Genomic DNA, 24424 nt, shown 5'->3' with positions numbered 1-24424 from the left:
TTCTCCTGACTTCAAGGCCAGTGCTCTATCCACTGTGCCACCTAGCTGCCCCAACCCAAGTCTTTTGACTCCAAAGCTACACCATAGTTTTGAGTTCCTTTGGATTCATCCACTAATTTATTTTGGGATCTTATTCAAATCTCATTTTCCCTCTGCCTCAATTGCTTCACTTCTAAAAGAGGTAGGCACTTGGTCTAACTTATTAAAATATCATCATGAAAAATGTGGCCAACCTAGCCCAGTAATTGGAGGGAAAGCATTTTGCAGGCAATAGGGTAGAAGGAGATAGTTGAATAGATAAGGAACATTTGATCTCTTATATTTCTTCTAAGTGTAGGAAGATTGTCTTGGGCAAGCAGCTGATAGGGATCAGGGAGGAAGAAAGGAGTCTGAAAGCTGAAAGAGAAGTAAAAGTTGAGATTTTTTTAATTGATTTTTTTATTTTTAACAAAAATTTCTCAAATACCTGTAGAATCTACATCAGAAGAAAACAATGTGAAACTAAATACTAAAATATACTATCGCCCCCACCCCACAGCATTATTCATAAAACACTAAACAAAAGCAGTGCTCTGACCTGTATTATCAAAAAACTGTGAAATTCTCAGGCCCGATCCTCATCTGCTTCTTCTAGGTAGGGGTTTCATTTGAATGGCCTAACTAGCCTACCTTTATGTAAATGCTGTGTGTTTAGGACTCCCACTGTAGAAGTAAAGGCAAATCTTGCCTTTGTTTTGTCATTGGGAGAAGCCATGTTTGCAAGTGACAATTCTCTATCCTAAAGTTTTGTCTCCTAGTGTCCATAAGTTTGGCTTTTCTTATACTTGTTTTATTCTTTTGGGGAATATTCAAGACGTCAAGACTCCTTCAGTGTACAAACTATTCAGGAGAAATAAATAGGTCACTTTGGAAACCAATTTAACACTTTCAGGATACTAATATGCATGCAGTATGCCACTATTAGAACTGTCTTGAATGTGAAAGAAGAAACCAGGGGAATATGACGTTGGATTTTGGATAATATGTGGTAGGATACCAATCTGTACCAATGCTAGTCATTTAGATGGGAGTCTCCCACCTTTTTAGGGATGGAGTTGGGTTATATAGGAGCTATTGTTTTGTTTTTTTTTTTCTTTCACTAAAGCCTTAGAATCACTTGGGGAAGTAATAAGGATGCCAATGGGTGTCTTTAAGTGGAGTGAGGAGAGTGGCTGAAGAAAGCTTTGGGAGTAAGAATGTGTTGCCAGCCTCTGGCCACATTCCTTTCCTGCCCCCCTCCCCAAGCCCACTATTCCATAGGATGAGAAGAGGGAAATATGGTGACATCAGGTGCTCTACAATTTACCAGGTCCTGTAATCAACCACTCGATTGTCTTCGATTCATCCCAGGGAAAATATATATACATTGCTCTCCTAATGCTAGGCTGCTTGTAAATTGGCATCATATCCCTTCTATGACCCAAATCATCTAGTTGGGGATTCTGGTTCAGAGGTTGCACATGTCTTGGTAGCAGCATTGGGTGAGATGAACGGTATTGCTGATTATTCTCTTTGAATGGCATATCTCTTTGGCAGTAGTACAGCCTTTGACTGAGAACCACTCCACACCACCTGCAGAAATCAGAAGGGGGGGGAATGTGTGTTTGGGGAGGAAAATGTTCCATTAGAGATTAGAGACATTACATACACAAGTGCTTCAGAATCCTGCTGCAAGTGAAAGCCCATTACATTACTTCAACCAGATCTCCATCTAGAGTTTGTAAAATGAGGATGTATTTGTTTTTTTTGTTTTTTTTTTTGATGAGGCAATCGAGGTTAAGTGACTTGCCCAGAGTCACACAGCTAGTAAGTGTCAAGTGTCTGAGTTCAGATTTGAACTCACGTCCTCCTGACTCCAAGGCTAGAACTCTATCCACTATGCCACCTAGCTGTCCCAGATATATTCATTTTTCCCCTTTAAAGCCTCTCAGTGATGATGATGATGATGTTGACTACCATGATGCCTGTTGTTGTTATTATTATTAAGTGCTTATTATGTGTTAGGTACTGTGCTGAGTGCTAGGGATACTACAAAAGTATATTCGGCATATTCCAATATAATGGAATTGAGTTTTTTTTTCTCCACAAAAGAACCCAAAACACCACTTTGTTTGGTGTTGTTTCAATTGTGCCAACTCTCCGTGACCCCATTGGGGATTTTCTTGGCAAAGATATTGGAGTGGTTTCAGACTGCACACATTCCATTGTCTCAATAATAGGTTTACAAAGCACTTTCTTCATAACAACCTTGTAATATAGGTAGTACATGATTATCCTTGCTCAACAGTTAAGGATACTGAGGCTCAGAGGAAGTAAGTACCTTGAACAAAGTCACAAATGTAGTTGATGTCAGACTCAGGACCATGTCTTCTTACTCTGAGTTCAGTGCTCTTGCCACTGTACCCTGCTTTCTCTCATGTATGTATCAGGGTCTCTTTCTAGGCTTCTTCCTAATCATGTCCTGCTACAGGGTACATCATAGTGCGATGGAAAAAGCTCCACACTTCACTTTAAATCTTAGCTCACTTACTGCCTGTGTAACTTTGGGCAGAAAATTTGAGTTTTCGAAGCTTTCGTTCCCTCATCTGTAAAATGAAGGTGCTCCCTCACATACATATATATGATTTTTTTTTCACAGATACATGGTTATACCCCTAATGTACACACATGCATCTCTATACATTTATCTCTAACACATCCAAATAGACATCCCAGCATACATCTGGTCTACATTTCTAGAATATACTTACTAGAGAAGCAGTTTGAAAAAAAAATCTTCAAGGCAGTACTAGAATATTGAAAAGGCAAATGGAGAGAAATGCACGATTTTATCAACAGACTCAGAAAGACTCTGTGGGAGGTGTTTACTGTGTGTAGGCAGGGAGGCACACTGTGAAGATAGAACAAATTTACTTGCCCTAACTCAACTGGGAGTAAGAGTTGTAAGAAGGGGGGAAAAAAGTTCATGACTTTCTGAACTGTACTTTTGACCAGTAGAAAGACAATGCTGAATGTGTGTTAATTGGCCCTGAGACATGTGGCCTAGGTCTTGTCTACCTGATAGGAACAACTTTTCTTCAAAGCAACAGCATTGGTTGCTGGAGGTTGAGGGGGGAAAGGAAAGAGAGAGAGAAAAAGAAGGAGGAGGAGGAAGGAGGAGAAAGGAGAAAAGGGAAAGGAGGGAGAGACTTGGGGAGAGGATATTTTTGATAAAAAATTTTTAATTTATTTTAAATAAAGCAAATAACCTATAGCCACGTGAAAAAGTACTCTGTTGATTGGAGAAATGAAAATTAAAATAATTCTGAGGTACTACTTTATACCTATTAGATTGGCTAACAGTACAGAGAGGGTAAATGACCAAAGTTGGAAGGGATGTAGGAAAAATTCACTGTTGGTGGAGTTGTGAACTGATTCAACCATTCTGTAGAGCAATTTGGAACTATGCCCAAAGTACTATAAAACCACGCATACCCTTTAACCTAGCAACACCACTACTAGGTCTATATCCCAAAAGAGATAAAAAACAAAAAGGAAAGGGACTTATATGTACAAAAATATTTATAGCAGCTCTTTTCTAGGGGCAAAGAATTAGAAATTGAGAGGATACCCATCGATTGGGAAATGGCTGAACAAGTTGTGGTATGTGATTGTGATGGAATACTATTGTACTATAAGAAATGATGAACAGAATACTTTCAGAAAAACCTGGAAAGACTTACATGAGCTGATGCAAAGTGAAATGTACTGTGTACAAAGTAACTGCAGTACTGTAAGATGATCAGCTGTGAAAGACTTAGCTATTCTCAGCAATACAACAATCCAAGACAGTTCTGAAAGACGTCTGATGAAAAACTCTGTCCATTCCCCGAAAAAGAACTGATGGTGTCTGAATACAGATTAAAGGCACACTTTTTTTAAACTCTCTTTTTCTTGAGTTTTTTTTGGGGGGTCTACGTTTTCTTTCACAGCACGACTATTATGGATATGTTTTGCATGGCTACACATGTATAACATTTATTGAACTGCTTGTCTTCTCAGTGAGGGGAGGTGGGGAGGGAGGAAGGGAGAGAATTTGGAACTCAAATGTTTTAAAAAAGAATGTCAAAAATTGTTTTTACATGTAACTGGGGAAAAGTAAAATTTTTTTTTTTGCTTTTTGGTGAGGCCATCGGGGTTAAGTGACTTGCCCAGAGTCACGTAGCTAGTCAAATGTCTGAGGCTGGATTTGAACTCAGGTCTTCCTGACTCCAAGGCCAGAGCTCTATCCACTGCTCCACCTAGCTGCCCCTAATAAATTTTAAAAATAAAGCAAATAGTGTCAATGAAACATTTAAAAAATTTTTTTTTAATTTTTAAAATTTTTTAATTAATTTTTAAAAATTTTTTAAAAATTTTAAAAAATACACAGAAGAATGTTTAGTAGGGGACATAGACCAGCAGGGCAGTGTTTGTACTATCATATTAATATGTACTTTTTTTCCTATGTGGTTTTGAAAGAGAAATATTCTATGTGTAATATTCACAGTTTCATATATAATCTTCTTTTCCTTTGTAAATGAACATGGAAATGTTCATGCTTGTGGATGTGTTTCAAATTCAAGATAAAAGAATAAGAACATTTAGGGAAGAAGTGGGGGAAGGAGAGAAATGTATGGGGATGATGAGAGCCCAAGTGTTCCATGAAAGCTATGAAATAGAAGAGGACCTAATGGAGAGCCTCTGGTACTTTGGTTAGACCTTCTGTGGGAGATAGGAGGAAGAATATGTACAACTGCACCGGATGAAGAAGCATGCAGTGATGAGATCATCAAGATTCACTCAAGTAAATCCTTATCCCTGTTCTATGACAGCACAATCTGATCCATTAGAAAAGAAAAAGAAAAACATTATGTGAGTAATTCATGTTCATGTGTTCTTAGCGAATGATTGGTAATAACAATTTGACAGAAACTCTTAAAGCCAGACATTTTCTTAATTCAAACACAGATTTTAAATGGTGGGATTTCAGGCAACCGGAGAGGTTAAAGAGGAAGTATTTGTAGGTTAGGATACGTTTTCACCTTTCAATCCACACCCTCTCCATTTAAGTCAGCACCTGAGCCATTACTTAAACTGATACCTGAGGTAGTATCAGGAATGTATCCTCCGCTTTGGAGACCACATTCAATGTCAGACCTACCTTGCTCGTGGTACTCAAGTTTACAATATTGACCGGGGTTGACTCTGCAGGTACCACCATCCAAAAGGCAGCCATGGAAGGGGAGTGAGAGATTGCAGTATCTGCATATTATTTCCGTGCCATCTCCAAGCACAAGAAAGGAGGGAGGGGAAAGAGAGAAAAGACAAAGGAAGAAACACAAGATGTTTAGATGATTCTCAGCATTTTTGGAATTCTTTTGCAACAGGCCCTTTTCCTTTCTCTTCAAAGCGTTACATGACACATTATACTTTTTTTTTCCATTTAACTTTTTTTCCTGAGAAGTAGAAAATCATCAACAAATATACGAAGAAGGCCAGGAGAAGACGGCTACATAAGAAACCAAGAATCTGTTACATAAATTTTTAAATCTCTATTACATTTAATGTGGTAGTACCAACATTGACTATTTGTATGTTCTAAACTTCCTCTGTGGTCTTCTGTGTATTTTAAAAATATTTCAATGACAGTCTTTTCTTTTTTTTCTTGTTTATTTTGCTTCACTATTCCCAACATTTGACAAGTATTTTCTCCCTAATCAAAATAAAAGCCCTCCTTTGTAACAAATCAAGTCAAGTGAAACATTTGTGTTGTATTGGTCATATCTGAAAATGACTCTGCCACTACAATCCATTGCCATTCCACAAGAAATAGGAGGCATGCTTCATCATTTTCTAGAGATCATTTTCATGATCAATGAATCAATCAGAGATCTTGTCTTTCAAAGTTGTTTTTCTTTACAGTATCATGGTACTCCTAGTTCTGCTCACTTCACTATGCATCAGTTCATACAAGCCTCCCAAGGTTTCTTTGAATCTGTCATCTCTTGCATTATTTTTTGTGGTACGATAATATTCCATGACATTCATATACCATAATTTACTCAGCCATTACCCAATTGATGGGTGCCCACTCTGTTTCCAGTTCTTTGCTGTACAAAAAGGCTGCTATAACTACTTTTGTACATATGCACCTTTGCCTATGTTTTTGATCTGTTTATATACCTGATAGTGGTATCATGGTGTTGATGGGTTAAAGGGAAACCATTGTTTAGTGACCTTTTGTGTATAATTCCAAATTTCTTTTCAGAGTAGTTAGAAATTTCACAACTCTACCAAAAGTGCAATTAGTATTTCTTTGCTCCCATAGTTGCTACAACAATTATCATTTTCTTTTTTTGTCATCTTTGCTTACCTAATGATTATGAGGTTGAACCTCAAAACTGCTTTAGCTTATATTTCTCTTATTATTATTAGGTAGCTAGGTGGTGCAGCAAATAGAGAGCTTGACCTGGAGTCAGGAAGACCTGAGTTCAAATCTAGCCTCAGACTAGCTGTGTGACCTTGGGCAAGTCACTTAACTTCTGTTTGCCTCAATTTCCTTGTCTGTAAAATGAGCTGGAGAAGGAAATGGCAAACCACTCCAGTATCTTTGCCAAGAAAGCCCTAAACAGGGTCACAAAGAGTTGGACACAACTGAAACAACTAAACAACAAGAACAAAATTAAATCATATCATAGCTTGTCATTTCACTGGTGGTGGTAGTGGAGTTGGAATACTTCTTGCTACCATTTCCAAGGTCTCCCTCTACCACCATCCTCCTTTGAGGTTCACTTAATCCATATTTACCACTTAATCAAAATTCTAGTATTCTAGTAGCTGTTATCAGCTAACTATCATAAAACTCCTCCTTCCTACCTCAATGAGTAAAATGTCTAGCTCATCATCCTTCTTCCCACCTCTTTCCTGAATACTAGGAGACTTCAGTATACATATTGATACTCCCTCAAGTACCCCATCCTCTCAGTTTCTTAACTTATTTCCCATGACTTCTCCACCCCACCTCAGCTACACAGGGAGATGGTCATACCTTTCCTCCTGCCATCACCTGCAAATGTTCCACTTTAATATTCATGAATTTGAAATTTCCTTAAGCTAATCACAAACTGTTGTCATTACACCCCTACCCTGCTTTTCATCTTCACCATGACTTCCAGTCTCTCACTCCTCTGTTCTTTCCCAGGCCATCACCCTGGCACTGGCTATCCTCTTCTCCCTTCCTCATCTTGACTCTTAAGTGAACTAGTTCAGGATGAAAATATCTATAATGTGCTATGTAAACCTAAACTTTACAAATGTCAATTATCATTATTCTAACCCTTTGCCTAGACTATTGCAAGAACCTCCTAATAAGTGTTTCTGTCTCCACTCTCTTCAATCCATTCTTCACACTGTTGCAAACATAATCTTTCTTATGCATAGATCTGATCATACTGCTCTATTTAGAAAAATATAGTGATTCCACATTGCCTAGAGGGTAAAGTTCAAACTCCAATGTGTGGCATTCATTCAATGAGTGCGTTCAACTAAATTCAATTAATAATGTGATGCTACCCTACTCTTCTAGACTAATTACGCATTATTCCTATCTAAGCACTCCATGCCCTAGTCAAACTGATCTAATCTGTGTGCTCTGTTGACTTCTGATTCATCTTTGAAAGTCCATGTCAAATGCTTGGAAACCATGAAGCTTTGATCTTTCTGGTAAATAATAAATTTCCCGTAAGTGGAGTCTGTTCTTTAGGAACCCAAAGATTCTGCTCTCTTTATCTCCTGACGCCTATGAAAGTAGGGAAGGATCGAAAATCACTTATTTACATGAAAGGCTTTTTCTTGGAATTTGATGTGAGCTGGCAGGTAGGTTTTGTGGTGATAGTGAGTAAACTAAAATCATATGTCCCATGGTCTCCCCACCACCGTATTTTTTCTGTTATTCTTGGAAATATAAGCTAGGGACTAACTGTGTGTCAGGTTCTTGATGAAGCTACTTCCACTGAAGGAATGTATTTTGTATGTAAATTATTTCTTCTAGGTTCAGGAGCCTGCCTGAGCATAGTCCGGGAAACTGAGGGCCCTCCAGACTTCCTGCCACCTTTGTTTCCTTTCTTTATCTGAACATAGGTTAGGCTTCATTCCCATTTTCCCTAACCTTAACCCAAACCTAATAAGTATTTAATGATTGTGACTGGGAAAGGAGGAGGGCTAGTCATAGTGGTGAGAATAGACAAGAGATGGGTTTTCGAAGAACCCAAATAGCTTGAGGAGAAGCCTCCAGTGATTTCACTAGATCTTCTGTGGAGGATTTACTAATTGTAAGACTCAGGCAAAAATTATACAGAATGAGAGGGTGTAGAAGGGTTGTTATCTGCATCTGTGGAAGACATTCCTATACTTAATGAAACTATGTATTCCAAGTATGAAAGTGTATTTAATGACATTTTTTTTGTCCTTAACTCTCCCTCCCTCTCCCTGCCATCTGACATCATAGAATGCATCCTACTGTGTCCTGCAATGTTTTTTCATCAAAAAAAATGTCACCAAAATGCCTCCTATTCTTGAACAGAAATATTGCTATGTCATCAAAATGGCTCCCTGTTAACTGTAGTCCCACTAGAGAAGAGACTTGTTTCCTTTGGAAGCAGGTGAAGAAATTTCACATCTCATCTTGAAATAAAATCAGAAACATTATCACATCTAGAAATCAAAGTTGGGGGGAAATGGATACAAGTTCCACCTGCCTCACAGTTACTTGGAATTATTAGTAGAATTTTTCCAATGCTCCCCTGCTTCCTTGTTTAATGCTTCATTTCGGACTTACCTGCTTGAAGGAAGAATAGCATGATGATCACAGCAGAAATTATCTTCACCATCCTTGTCTCTGAAACCTAAATCAGAAAAAAAAAATCAAACATGACAAATAATATTCCATCCTGTAGAAAAGTCAAAATGAAGTCGTTCTGGCAAATTTCTCTTAAGATAGTTTGTCCTCAAATGGAAACAATAGGTCACATTGTACATTTCAGCTTCATTATCCATGAAGGCAGTTTTTTGTTTTTTTCCAGAGAGAAAAACCATGTAAAGTTAATTGACTGAAGAAAAAAAAGTTAGGCCTCTTTGTTAAAAAGCTACCTTTAAGTTGAAGTTTGTTGAACAGTTGAGGAGTTATTTAAATGTAGGGAAAGGAACTGGCAAGGAGCCTCATAAAGAACCCATTTCAGTCACTCCTGACAGCTTGTCTCTGCAGCAAGCCTCAAAAGGGCTGTGGCTGTGGGTCATTTGGAGCCTAGGTCTTCAAAATGGAGATGAGTGAAACCTCTGTTATAACAGTCTATTTAAAAATGGAAGAATTGGCAAGATCAGTCTCTGGGCTGATAAATTCCAAACCGTTTTTTTTTTTTAAACACTGAAATTCCACCTCCACCAACTGAAAGAGAACCCAATGATAATAACCACATATAAGTATATAGCATTTTAAAAGTTTGTAACAAACACACAGTTTTTGCAAGTTACTTTTTTTTAATAATGAAATTTTACTTGTGCATACCCCATCTGCCAGAGATATATTGCACTTTAAAAATGTAATAGTTGTATCTTTAACTCATAATTAAATATAATACGTCAAAAAGCTATGGTTCTGATGGTGTCGAAACTCCCTCCAGCCATGCAGATCACACCCTGCCTGTCTCTTGCAGACTTAAAAGATTTCCTAAAACTCAGATTAAGTGATTTCATCCCAGGAGGATATAGGATAGGACTTAGAGCTAGGTGGCTTTGAGGACATTGAAATCAACCTACACACCTCATTTTTCAGATGAGTAAACTGAGGCAGAGAGAGATTAAGTAAATTGTCCAAAGTCACACAGCTTGTAAGTATGAGAGGTGAGATTTGATCGAGGTACGTATTTATGCAAAGTGGCATTCTCAGTATTAACAATTTTAAAATCAAAATATTGATCATCTCTGAAAAATGTTGAAGATTATCTATATCCTCCATCAAATATTCCACCCAGATTTAATTCTTTGTGTAAAAATAAGTAAGCACATCCATCTCAGTATGCAAATTTGCTTTTGTCTTTAATAAATGGTAAAGTTATATGTATACCAAAGAATTTTTTTAAAATAAATTTCTTTTTGATTTATTATCAGTAAATGTTTGATTTGTATACTTATTTTATATACCTATATACCTGGGGTCATGTAAAAATTTCTTGGGCAAAAAGGGGTCACGAGTGGAAAAAGCTTAAGAAGCCCTGCCCTCGTCCACACTGAGTGTAAGTTAAATACAAGGTACTAATTTTTATTGGTAGAGTTTCTTCACTGAGAATTCCCTGTAACAATGAAATAATGGGCCTATTTCCTATACCAACAACCCCCACCAAAAAATGAACAGGATGTAAGTTTTTTTTTTCTAGAAAATAAGAACAGTGGACCACATTCCATCTAGCATCCCAAACATTAGTCAGGTATGAATACCAATAAGTCTTGATAATCTCTCTCCTGAGATCACCTTATACAGAATATCTTCCATATAGACAGCAACTAGAATTAGTAGTACAGAAGACCAAGGTCGCCTGGGAAGTAAATAACAGAGCCTAGATTTGAACCCAGATATTTTGACTCTGAAAGGAGGAAGTGAGGTGAGAGCAAGGGTGATGGACTGCAAAAAGAGGGAGGGAACAGCAAGTGTGTCATAAGGAAGTTCACCTAAAGCTTAGCTTTGGGAGAGTGAGGAAGAAGGATCGTAGGATCATAAATGGAGAGCCAGAGAGTTCCTGTTGCAGGCCTGGCCCAAATCAATCTAGCCTGGTACTTGAGGTTCTGAATGAGAAACTTGTAGTCTACCTAGTAGTTAACAAAATGATGTCTGCTGATCTATAGCAGGGAAATGATATTCAGCAAAGGTGCATTATTAATTCACTTAAGCAACACTTCCCTACCTCCATATTAGCCATGCTGGTCTGCCAGTCAGAAGTTCTAGTTAAAAAGGCTGACTCTTCATGTATTGGATTTTTGTACCTTAAGCCACCAGAAAACTATGCCAGTGGCTCAAGCCTTAATCCCTTGAATTCATTAAGTCTCAAAATGGTTTTAATACCTTTCACGGAAAAACCAGTGTAGCCTGCATGGTAAATACTGCTCCTGCCAGAGAAACCCTACAGTCTACTCCCCTCATTTTACAGAAAAGATCGCTGAGGTCCAGAGAAGTATAAGTGACTTGCCCAATGTCAAGCAGGTAGGTTGAACTGAGGCCTTCTGATTTCAGAGCCATTGTTCTTTCCACTGCACCACACTAGAGAAGTAGGAAAACAAGATCATAATCAGAGGGGAATTTCAGAGTTCCAGGATCACAAAAGCAGAATAGTGAGTTATAGGTGATGGTCAGATGTAATGTGATCATCCTTGGGTTGCCTGAAATAGAAGATATGGTGCATAGGAGCTGAGGAGGCAGATGAATTGAGAAGCCACAATGCTTGGCCAATATACATTAACATTTCTATTGAAGCTGTCACTTATGAGGGCATAGAGCAAGAGCTCCTTGTGAAAAAAAGGAAGTGACCTGGAATCTAGTAGATTAACAGCAAAACAAACAAACAAACTTGGATAAGGTGATATAGACAGATGGAGGGAACCTCAGCAGAAGAAAAGGTCCTGATTGATGGTGGTAGAAGAGTCTAGAAGTAACAGCAAGGAGTATGCTGACTCCTCTTGACTCAGTGTGTCTCAGGCATGAGAGGATCACAGGGTGATCAGGTATATTGTATCTTCCAGGGCAAGCAAAATTTCTGTGAGCATAATAAAATGGAAAGAATGTGAGAGGAAGAAGTCTAGGATGAAGGAAAGCTTGTTAATGATGGGGGGAAGGGAGGTTTCCAGAGGACACAATGGAAAGGAAGGGCAAAAAAGGATAGGAGCTATAGAGGGGTAATGCATTATCTCCTTTCATAGGGATGAGAACTCAGAGAGTGATAGTAGAGAAGGAAAAGATTTTTTTGTTTTTGTTTTGCACTGGCAGATGGCAGATTTCGAATAATAGGGATTGGAGGAAGAATAAGAAATGAGATTTTGTCCACAAAACAGAGAAGTGCTAGTGGCCTGGTGTCCCTATCCTCCAGGGAGAGGGGGATATGGGCTGGGAGAGTAATGTCATTTTATTCTTCCTCTTCCTTTCCTCTCCCTTCCCTTCCCTTCTCTTCTCTTCCCTTCTATTTTCTTCTCTTTTCTGTCTGTCTCTCCCTTTCTCCACTAGGACATTGTGGGGGTGAAGGGCAGTAAAAAGTATAGGAAGTCCATTCAAGGTATTCAAGGCAGTTAATATGAAGGTCTAACTGAATTCACACTCCACTCTATTTCCTTTGATTCATTTAGAATGTGGCAGGGTACAATATACAGTCATGATTGTTAACTATTCATGTTTTAGAAGTTTATAATCCATGAATTAGGTATACCTACTTCATGCTTTTAGATAAAAATGAAGAGAAATAGCTCATAAAGCAAGAAGAATTTAGAAACAGCTTGGGGAAAATGTTCTCAGTAGCAGAAAATGACATTTTGAGTTCTATAAATCCAGGCATCTTACTTATCTCATATAAAAAGTGATTGTGAATAAAAACATAGTAAGTCTATCATTATGGGCATCTAGATTCATATACTGCAGCATGGGGATACTAAGTCACATTTTGGATGCTGTCCCTCTCCCCCTTCCCCCATTTCCTTTTCTAGCAGACATGGTGATACCAGAAAATTTTAAAATGTATAATCTTCATTTTTCATTGGAAGCATCAAAAGTGTGGTTAAACCCAAGCTATAATACTCCTCAGTAGAAGTGAGGTTTTCCTGTGGAAATCACTCCCATAGTCTTCTTTTGACACTGAAGGATGAATAAAATGATTTTGGAACTACAACAATATTGTCAATGATTTTCAAGGCTGGATTTCAGGTTTGGAAAATCCTTTCCTATTCCAGGCTCTTAGAAGTCTGCTGTCTAGAAGTCATTGAGCCACTCTTAAGCCTTGGATGCTGCTTTGATTTTTGTTAGTCAAGCCAGAAATCCCTAACTAGCATCTCAATTGAAAAGATACTCATCAGGAACTTTTTGAACAGCACAGATTCCCAATCATCCCTAGCCCCCCAAAAACATGTCTAATAATAGTTTGATTATAAGAATAGAAGTTCTTCTCCTTTCCCTCCCCTCCCCTCCTCTCCCCAATCCTTCCCTTCCCTTCCTTATTTTTCCCCAATTACATGTAAAAACAATTTTTAATAGTTTTAAAAAATTTTGAGTTCCAAATTCTATTCCTTCCTTCCTCCCAACTGCCCCAGACAGAAAGCAATCAGATATAGTTTATACATGTACAATCATGTAAACCATTTCCATTTTAGTCACTTTGTACAAGAAGACTCAAAGAAAGAAGGAAGGAAGAGAAAGAAAGAAAGAGAAAGAAAAAGTGAAAATGATATAATTCAGTCTATATTCAGAGAACATCATTTCTTTCTCTGGAGGCAGACAACATTTTTCATCCCGAGTCCTATGGTGTTGTTTTAGATCATTGTATTGCAGAGAATAGCTAAGTCATTCACAATTGATCATTGTACAATATTACTATTACTGTGTCTAATGTTATCTTGGTTCTGTTCACTTCACGTTGTGTCAGTTCATTTAAATCTTTCCAGGTTTTTCTGAAATCATCTTGTTTATAATTTTTTATAACACAATAATGTTGCATTACAATCATATACCACAACTTGTTCAGCCGTCCCCTAATTGATGGGTATCCCCTCAATTTCTAATTCTTAGCTGCCACAAAAAAGAGTTGCTATAAATATTTTGTAGATTGGTCCTTTTCTCTTTTTTTATCTCTTTAGGATACAGACCTATCAGTTGTATGGCTGAATCAAAGGTTATACACAATTTTATAACCCTTTGGGCACAGTTCCAAATTGCACTCCAGAATGGTTGGATCAGTTCACAATTCAACCAGCGTTAGTGATCTAGTTTTCCCACATTGCTTCCAACATTCATCATTTTCCTTTTTTGTCATATTAGCCAGTCTGATAGGTGTGAGGTGGTACTTCAAAGTTGTTTAATTTGCATTTCTCTAATCAATAGTGATTTAGAGCATTTTTTATGAGACTATAGATAGCTTTGATTTCTTTGTCTGAAAACCACCTGTTCATCATTTCCTTTAACCATGTATCAGTTGGGGAATGTCTTGTATTCTTATAAATTTGACTCAGTTCTCTATATATTTGAGAAATGAGGCCTTTATCAGGGATATTTGCTGCAAAAAAAAAATCTTCCTGGTTTTCTGCTTTCCCTCTAATTTTGGTTGCATTGGTTTAGTTTGTGTAAAAACTTTTTAATTTTACATAATCAAAATTATCCCTTTTACATTTTGTAATGCTCTCTGTATCTTGTTTGGTCCTAAATTCTTTCCTTATCCATAGATCTGACAGGTAAACTATTCCACGCTCTCCTAATTTGCTTATGGTATCACCCTTTATGTGTAAATCATGTACACATTTTGACCATATCTTGGTATGCAATGTGAGATATTGGTCTGTATCTAGTTTCTGCCGTACTGTTTTCCAGTTTTCCCAACATGCTCATTTTCTGACATGACCCCTTCTTGGGCAGCTTAGCAGCCCCTCACTCCCAGGGGTTCACTACATATTGGTGCTAGATTGGTGCTAGATTTAGTGCAGACCCCCAATTGACTTATTCAACTACAACTCAAAACTCCCAAGTTCAAGTGATCCACCAGCCTTAGCCTCCCTGGTAGCAAGGATTACAGGTATGGGCTACCACACTAGACAAAGAGATTGAAATTTTTTTTTGCACACTTTGGCTTGTTTTGCTTCATTTTGCTTTGAGTACTTTAGAAATAACTATCATGTCTAGCTCATTAGGAAGAGAAGGAAATTATGTTTTCTTCCTTAACTATACCAGGTTAAATCCATAAAACCACAAGCAAGGTGTAGTTCATTTCCCTGCTGGGTATTGTGACCTATTCTGATATGATCTGATTAAACAGAAAGCTTCCTTTTGAGCAGATCATTTTTTAATGAAAGAGATTGTATGCTTAGCAAATCTCTTCAATCTGAATCCGAAAGCTGATCCTATCAAATTATAACTGGTCACTAGAGGTGTCTCCTGGTGGACTGTGGATTCTGATGTCTACCTTAGCTGACCCCTGAAAACCAAGAGGGATTATGTTTACACCATGTGAAAAGTGATTTTTATTAATCATTATCCTGGAGATTCAGAGCTTTCCCCAGACCCCTTCTTCCAAAGTTCGGCTTCTTCTTCAGAAGGACGTTACTGATAATGAGATTACATTGAGTCTCCTCATCCTGGTTAAGGCCCAACCCAAGCTATTTAATTTAATCTAAGTAACTTAATTTAAGAATTACTAAGAAGTAATTTAATCTAAGGTAGGGAAGCCTATTGTGTTCTCCTCAGGCTTAGGTGGAGATAGATTCTGTGAACCCCGAGAAGACCATGAATCCCAATTTGAAGACAGAGCCTGCTCTAAGAAAGAGACAAAAGAAGTCAGGGTGCATGTTTCCATGGTTTAATTTCTCTCAAGCTGGTTTGACGTGCATTGCATGAGAGTTTAGTCCAAAGCTGGGCCCCCCCTAAGGAGACGAGTTCAGAACTGGCTTGAATTGGAATTTTGGCGGTGCAGGTTATATGCCCTTAGAAGAGTAGGTGTTTCCAAGGGATTCCAATCAACTCTGGGAGGTGGGCTATATTAAAATGAGGATCTTTCAGTACATGACCCAGATCACTCAATCCTGGTCAAAGAGACATCAATTTCTATATCACCTGTCTTGACAATAGGAAGGAATCAACATTCTCCCAGACTTGTCTGGGCAACATAATGAGCAGGAATAGACCCATTTAGATTACTTCTTCATGTCCTTCTGAAGAAGGGCTGAACTTTGAAAGAAAAGGGGGATGGGGAAGTTCTGAGTTTCCAAGATAATGATTACTAAGAAAAATCATTTTTCACATTCCCCCATCTGATTCTAATGAGAGGTGTAGCTTTCTCAATGAATCATTAACTGATATGATCAACACTTCATCAAGGGGTTTGGGAGATTTATAACAATATGGGAGAGGGGAGGGAGAAATTGATTGACTGTGACAAATCGAAAGGGGAAGTCTCCTTAGTAGGTATAGATACAGAGACCCAAAGGGAAAAATTAAACAATAAAGTGTCCATTTAAGGGGCTCAGAAGTCTCACCTCATACAGCTGTTTGGGGGGGGCATCATCTGATGAAGTTTTCTTATCAGAGTGCTGTTAAAGCAATGTCCAGCAGGCTGTCCCTTTCTTGTGTCCACTCTCCTACAAAATTTATCTTAACAGAATTTTAAATTACCTTGCCAATACCCAGGTCAAATAATGAAAGTTAATCCAACTCTTATGTCTCTATTATTATACAATCAAAATTGGAACCTTGGCCAATTGTCATGTTTAAGAAACTCAATAAAAAAAAAAAACAGGAAAATTAGAACCCAGATTTTATACTTCACAACTTCACATTCATTCCACTATCAGGAGGATGAGATTCCCTAAGGAATTAATAACAGAACGCTTTATAAAAAGATGGACTCCAATCCATACATAATACATTGAGTGACCAATTTTAAAATAGTACCTATCAAGAAAACAATTCCAACTTCTTGTCATGTTCAAATAAATAACCCCTAATTAAAGTGGATGCTTCCTTTAAGGCATTTACAAGATAGACCACAAGTCATTCTTCTTTTAACATTAATTAATTGTAACAAACTGAAACAGGTATGATATTAACCAAGTAACAGAATAATATCCTGGTTTCACAAGTCCTTGACCTAATTATCCCCATACAATTATGAGGAATTAAAGGACCCTAACTTATACAGGAATATATACTAGTAACAGATGTCAAGGCTAAATACTTAATTCTAAAATTCTAGGCCAAATAGCTCAATCTTATACTTGTATCTTACTATAATAACCTCCTATGTTCCAGCGTTAATTGATTATTTAATAGATTTAATATTGTGTTTATAAACTTTTTGATTATAGAAATTTGTGATAAAAGAACAGGGACATAACTGAAGTAAGGGAACAATGTTCCCCTAACTTCATGTCAATTCCAGGCAGAAGTTAAGTAGACAGCCAACTCATGGAGCCAGGCTTAAGTCTACCAGGTGTCATAGTGGGGAAATTGAGTTAGGAGAATCCTACCTCAGCTCGTGCAGAATAGTTGTTCTCTGGACCTTCCCATGAGAATACCCTCTGCAGTTCATCGATGCAGTTCATAGCCCGCCTCCCCACCCCCCCCGCAGCATTGCTGGTATCATGCATGGGTCAGTGGCTCAACAGCATTCCTTGATAACCATACCTGGAGTCAGACTCAGAATAAAGTCAGTTGTCAGTCCCATAAGGTCTTGAATAGCAAGTTCCCACATCAGTTTCAGATGTGACTATAATCTCACATTGGTTAGGGAACATCCTTAAAGTGAGCCTTAAGTAGTTTGCATGTATTCCTATGCATGGTCTAGTTCTTGGTTAAAAAGCAACATGAGTAAAATCAAATTTCCATTAAGATCAGAAGTTACTACTCTAATAGATTTGCATCTCTATTTCTCAAGCTTATTTGTCTCCTTTAATCATATTTAATCTGAAAGAATGAGACACTTCAGGAATTGAATCTTATACATATGATAAGTTCAAACACCAATTTTAACATTTGGTAGGCCATGGAATGAATTCAGATCAAAACAGCAAAATCTCCCCCACTTACAACTCATTACAATAATTGCTTTAGTATTAATAACTCTGATGTTGCTCCCATTGAACTGCTGACTCTGGCTGTTTCTCAGAAAACACCCATTAAGGCCAGTCCAAGGACGCAACAAATCTAGGAATGAAACTCGAAATTCACAATAGGTTTAAACATAATTGTCATCAATGTCAAATTATTACTTGCAACAAATTAGCTTGCAAATGGAAATCTAGTAAGCTTCTAAAAATTACACGAAAGATTTTGCAAAACATTTCTTTATAAAAGTATTTGCTTTAAAAATAGCTTACAATTTATCCTGTTACTATAACAAACTAAATTAATTACAAGATTTTACAAGGTCCTTTCTTTGCACAATTACCAAGTTTCCTTTCATAAAAATACTTTTGTAAATACTTGATTTAAACAATAACTCCAAATAGCTTAGTTAACAATCTTAATTTTCATAAGTGAGAACCAAATAATTTTAGCTGAAACGTCCCTTTAAATATAGACAAAACTTGGAAGTTTATGATTTCTTGAATTATAGTACTTCAAAAATATTATAATACATGGTCAGATAGAATGACCTAACAGCTTCCTAACCCATTCATTTTTTCTCTTTTTCTCTGACAGTACAATTCTTAATCTAACAACATCACAACATCTAGATTATGAAAGAAATTGCTTTTCTAACAATATAGGTGATTCAATTGTTGCCAAATTGCACAATTTAGAATGTTACAATACCCTACACGTTATAATGTATTAGAACTTGAAACAACCCATTATCAATCTAGGTAAATGCATGTCTAAATTGCCTTGCACAGAGAATCATTCATCTCATCATTAATATGTTGAAACTACAACCTGAAACCACCTTATATATTTTCATAATAGCCAAGATTTCAAATGAAAAATCTACTCTCATAGTAAATATCAGTATTATTATTATTACTCGATTATAACCAAATATACTTCATTAAATGTTAACAGTTTTCAAAATTTTTTTTATCAGATCTCTTTCTTTTTAAGAGGTCCAATTCATATGCAACAAAATCCAGATTAAAAATTCAGAAATACAGTAATAACATAAATAATAAGCTTCAGATGACATCAGTTGCATTTTTAATTGTCACATATAGAAATTATTGATCTTAGTATTTTTGGTATTTTAAAACTACTTCAAAGTTATCAGGTATGGAATAATTATATTAAATTAGAGAGATAATAATAAGGTTGTTTAGCATATGCCAGTCATTTTACAATCATGTGATGCTCACAACATCCCTGGGAAGTGGGTTCCACTATTATTCCCTTACAGAACAGTAAACTGAGTAAACAGGAAACTGATTTAATGGACAAATCAAATCAAATCTGGATTTATAATTGCTAATGATAAACATTTGAAAAAAAAATTTTTTAAGTCCAATACTCTTGGCCTTTTGAAAGGAAATATTATCCATAAATTCCCTTAGAAAGACACATGGCTGTATACTGGGAAATGCATATAAAGTTTTACAAACAGTTTGAAATCACCTGTAATCATCAGGTTAGCTAAAGGGTTTGGCCCAGGCAAAGAGAAACCATCTGAAGCTGGCACAAAGGCACCCAGGACAACCAACCAAGGATGGGGGTGCTTAGAGCACATTTGCTTGTTGCAGACCACCCCATCCCCATCTATTCCCAAACCCATTTTTTCTACCCATCATATTTTTGCTCAAACCTTTATTCCTCTTTCCTGATCTTTCAATTAGGGTTAAGTGACTTGCCCAGGGTCACACAACTAGTAAGTGTCAAGTTTCTGGTCCGAGACCGGATTTGTACTTAGGTCCTCTTGACTCCAGGGCCAGTACTGTATCCACTGCACCACCTAGCTACCCCTGCCTAACAATTTACAAATCAAGAAAGCTGTATTTCTTCTATACCCTTCACAAACAGCTTTTATAATGTTAATGTTTAGGGGCAGTGAGATGGTATAGTGGATAGAGCACCAGCCCTGGAGTTGGAGACCTAAGTTCAAATCTGGCCTCAGACACTTACTAGCTGTGTGACCCTGGGCAAGTCACTTAACCCTACTTGCCTAAAAAAAAAATGTTAATGCTTAAAAGACAGAAAAATTCTTATTTTTGCAGTTGTAAACACATTGCTATGATATCAGATCTTATCAGTCTAAAAGTTGTTTGTTAACTGATTCTGCCTTCCACTAACTTTTGGGAGAGTCTCTCCCTACTTATTGATTCCATTACTCATTATCTAATTTTATTCTTGTATCTCAACTTGGTCAGTGTTGGGAACCCCCCCAAAAAAGAGTCTTAATCTCCCACTGAAAGCCTAATGTGGGAATTCTTTCCCAATGTTCTCTCTCTAATTACAGACCTTAGAAGTTCCTTAGAAGTTTTTCTGGGGGCAGCTAGGTGGCACAGTGGATAGAGCTCTGGCCTTAGCTTGGAGTCAGGAGGACCAGAGTTCAAATCCGGCCTCAGAGACTCGATGCTTACTAGCTGTGTGCCCTGGACAAGTCATTTAACTCTAATTGCCTCACAAACATGCAAAAAAAAGTTTTTCTGGCTGCATTTTAAATCTTTCACCACAAACGTGAAACATTTTACAAACACACACAGAGACAGAAACAGCTTGACAAGACAAAGTGTGCATGAATCTAATTATTATTGGTTTGGTTTTTTTTTTAGGCTTAGTTTGTTTTTAAGATAAACCAATTTAGAATTAGACTAGTCAAAATTCACAGTTATCCTTTCCTTCAGCCAATTCAAATTACAACATAGTTTACCAGTCAAAATTCAGACTTATCACATGCCAATTTACTCTGACTCCTAGCCAATTACAAAGAATATCCTTCAGAGATCTTTGCATGTGGCCTTCACCCCCAGAGCTATCTTAGAGAGAAAAACAGACTACAACCCAAAAATGGGAAGTCCAATCGATAAGGAGCAGGCATTTGGGGGATAAGACTTACCCATACTTCAGGGCTGGGACTTCAGGAGAAAAATCCTGTGGGTGCTAAGCCCCAGAACTGTTGGGGTGAAAAGTGTACCCCAAAAAGTCTAAATCTGTGTCATGGTATCATTTAATATGAACCCCACAAACCCTATGAACCCCATTTGAAGATAGAATCTGCTCTAAGAAAGAGACAAATGAACTCAGAGAGCATGTGTCCATGGTTTAATTTCTCTCAAGCTGGCTTGACATTCATTGCAAGGGTGTTCAGTCCAAAACTGGGCCCCCCCAAGGGAGCCAGTTCAGAACTGGCTCAAATTGGGATTTTTGAGGGTATGGGTTACATGACCTTTGAAGAGTAGGTATTTCCAAGGGATGCCAATCAACTCTGGGAGGTGGGCTATATTAAAATGAGGGTCTTTCAGTACGTGACGCAGGTCACTCAATCCTGGTCAAAGAGACATCAATTTCCATATCACCTGTCTTGACAATAGGGAGGAATCAACATTCTCCCAGACCTGTCTGGGCAATATAATGAGCAGGAATAGACCCATTTAGATTATTTCTTAATGTCCTTCTGAAGGGCTGAACTTTGAAAGAAAGGGAGATGGGGAAGCTCTGAGTTTCCAAGATAATGATTACTAAGAAAAATCATTTTTCGCAATTCTTACTTTTCTCCTTTTCTGCTTCCTTATCTAGAAACCAATCAGTGTGGGGAAATCTTTCTTAAACAGTTACCCAGGCCAAGATCTAATCTGACAGCAGAAGAAACTCTAAGTTTGGGCTCATGGGGGTGTTCCTGCTCACTGTGTTGCTCAGACAGGTCTGGGAAAATGTTGATTCTCCCTCTGGGCAAGACAGGTGGTATGGAAATTGATTGTTTCTTTGACCAAGATTTAGATGACCTAAATCAGTCACCCCAAGACCTTCATTTTAATATAGCCCACCTCCCAGTGTCTTAACCAATCAGAGTTGACTGGCACTCCTTGGGAACACCTGCTCTCTGAAGGACATATAAACTGTGTACCCCAACCCCAAAGGGAGCTCAGTTCCAACACTGTAGCTCCGTGCATATACATGCTGCTTTCTTTTAGAGAAATAAAACATGGATGGACACAACCTAATTTGATTGTTTTTCTTAGACCAAACTCTCAGAGGCTGACAACCTGAAAAGATATATGTTTGTTCCCTTCATTCTAGAAGGAAGGAGCTAAAATCTTTCAAGAGACAAGCAAAGTGCTCTGGGTATACCTTGAGCTTCTATACAGAGATAAGGAAGGAGAGGATGGAAGAGTGTCTGCCTCTTACCTCTATGTCATAACTATGAATTGGTGAAAGAAAATGCAGAGAACAATTGGAAGGAAGGAAATTAGCAGTTATTAAGCATCCACTACCTGCAGGCACTGTGCTAAAAGCTTTACAAATAGCTCATTTAATCCTCACAACTAACCTGAAAGGTAGGTTCTATTTTGATCCTCATTTTACAGATGAAGCAACTGAGGTAGACCTCTGTTTGTTAAGTGATCTACCCAGTGTTAGACAGCTAATACATGCCCAGTGTTGCCTCAGGAGAAATACTGTAGCTATTCCTTGATTGTTGAGAATAGCAGGAGTGAAACTCCTGCCTCCTCATTTCCTACTTTGTCCTGGCTCTCTCACTGAGAGCTATTTTACATTTCTTGTTTCCTTAAAAAAAAAAAAAAGTGTTCACTTTCTGTATTGGCCAAGTGTTCTGGGGAGAAAAAAAAAAGCAGCTTCTCTAAAATAGTGTTCACTGTGTGCTTGTGTGTCCTTGGGAAAAAGTAAGAACCAGGAAGTGTGGGTTAAGCTTGGCTATCCATATAGAGAGTAGGAAATTCTCTTTCTCAATTGCTGGATTACCAGCTAGGGCCTCAAAATAAACCAAAGAAAATTTTATTGAAAGTATTAAGTTCCCCAGAAGCCAAGATCAAAATGAATTTGGACTGTTCCTGGATTCCCTTTGGCAAATAATGACAAAGTCATGGTATTATGGGAAAGGAGGTTTGGTAATAATAACAGCTAACACTTATATGATGCTTACTATCTGCCACGCACTGTGCTAATTGCTTTACAATTATTTCATTTGATCCCCATACCAACCCTGAGGGGTAAGTGCTATGGTTACCCATTTTACAGATGAGGAAACTGAGGCAAACAGGAGTTAAATGACTTGCCCAGGGTTACACAGCTAATAAGTATTTGAGGCCTGATTTGAACTGGTCTTCCTTCCCATAGTCCCAGCACTCTATCCACTGTACTACCTAGCTGTCCCAAGGCGTGTACTGAGATAATAATGCCTCTGTGTTATCTTAACTAGAATGATAGCCACTGCCGGTCTCTCTGGCCTCTTTAGTCTCAACAAGGCCACCCCAAGTAGAGTTTGGGGTCTATACATAGACATTCATGTAGGGTGTGCTAGCCATACCCTAATACCTCACACAAAATTTGGTATTTTGTGTCATTTTAAATTTTATTTGTTTGGTAAGTTGTTTTCATTAATTTATCAAAATATTTAGTTAAGTTTTCTTTTGTTTAATGGAGGAATTAAAATAACATCCTTTATGACTGAGTATTCAATATTTAGGGCAGCTAGGTGGTGCAGTGAATAGAATGCCAGACCTGGAGTCAGGAAGACCGGAGTTCACATCTGGCCTCAGACACTTACTAGCTGTGTGTCCTTAGGCAGGTCACTTAACTCTTGCTTTAGTTTTCTCATCTGTAAAATGGGCTGGAGAAGGCAATGGTAAACCACTCCAGTATCTTTTCCAAGAAAACCTCAAACGGAGTCACAAAAAGTCATATACGACTGAAATGATTGAACAACAAAATTTAATAAATATTTGCCTTAAAAAATAAAATCACTGGGCACACAACACACCCTGTTGAAATGTTCCTTCCTGCCTGTGGATCTAGGATAAATCAGTGTTTTCTCCACTTCCAGCATTTTAGTAGATGAAAAAAAGCTAAAAATGAATAGCTAAGATAGGCTCAAAAAAGGAAAAGCTTCCTAAAAGGGCAGCTTGAGGGGTGGGTGTACTGGTGCTGGTAAGTGGGTGGTTGTATGTATAAAAAGCTCAGATCTTTTTTAGCACCAGCTGATGGAACCATCTCTTCCTCCTGTACTGTCTGCCTCCTTGAGTCACTGTCCCGATGGAAAGTTCTGATCCCTCAGTGATTGCCCCATTTTGCTGTGTTCTAGAGACAGCTGCACCTGAGTGTCCTCTGCTCTGTCCTCCCTTAGATGAAGTCTGAGGCAGTGACTACGTGATCACTCACACACAATACTAGTATCTGGCAGGGATAGGGAATAATAGATTTATGTTATATTCTTATCCCATTTATCAGGCACTTACTGCTAGCATATGTTTGTTTGTTTGGTTGGTTTTTTTGGGGGGGGGGGTTGTTTTGGGTGAGTCAGCTGGGGTTAAGTGACTTGCCCATAGTCACATAGCTAGTAAGTATTTGAGGCCAAATTTGAACTCGGGTCCTCCTGACTCCAGAGCTGGTGCTCTATCCACTGCGCCACCTAGCTGCCCCAGCTAGCATATGTTTTCAGCAAGAATATCAATTCAGAAACCATCTATATCTTGG

The 24424-nt window shown here is 37.9% G+C and overlaps 1 long non-coding RNA gene across 1 annotated transcript in view; it reads right to left on the bottom strand.

The window, feature by feature from the left end:
- Positions 1-472: 472 nt before the first annotated feature.
- The window catches only part of LOC114025586, a 49802-nt gene continuing 25850 nt past the window's right edge, over positions 473-24424 (bottom strand). Inside the window, exons 3-5 of the long non-coding RNA XR_003567049.1 lie at positions 8897-8963; positions 5222-5344; positions 473-1611 (exon numbers count right to left, since the gene is read on the bottom strand). This is a non-coding gene — a long non-coding RNA (uncharacterized LOC114025586). The remainder of the gene's footprint in view (positions 1612-5221; positions 5345-8896; positions 8964-24424) is intronic.

The sequence above is a fragment of the Vombatus ursinus genome, unplaced genomic scaffold (assembly GCF_900497805.2).
Source record: "Vombatus ursinus unplaced genomic scaffold, bare-nosed wombat genome assembly UNPS02014832.1, whole genome shotgun sequence".
NCBI classification, from domain to species: domain Eukaryota; kingdom Metazoa; phylum Chordata; class Mammalia; order Diprotodontia; family Vombatidae; genus Vombatus; species Vombatus ursinus.
The sequence above is the reverse complement of the archived record's forward strand: the minus strand, read 5'-3'. Positions and strand labels throughout refer to the sequence as shown.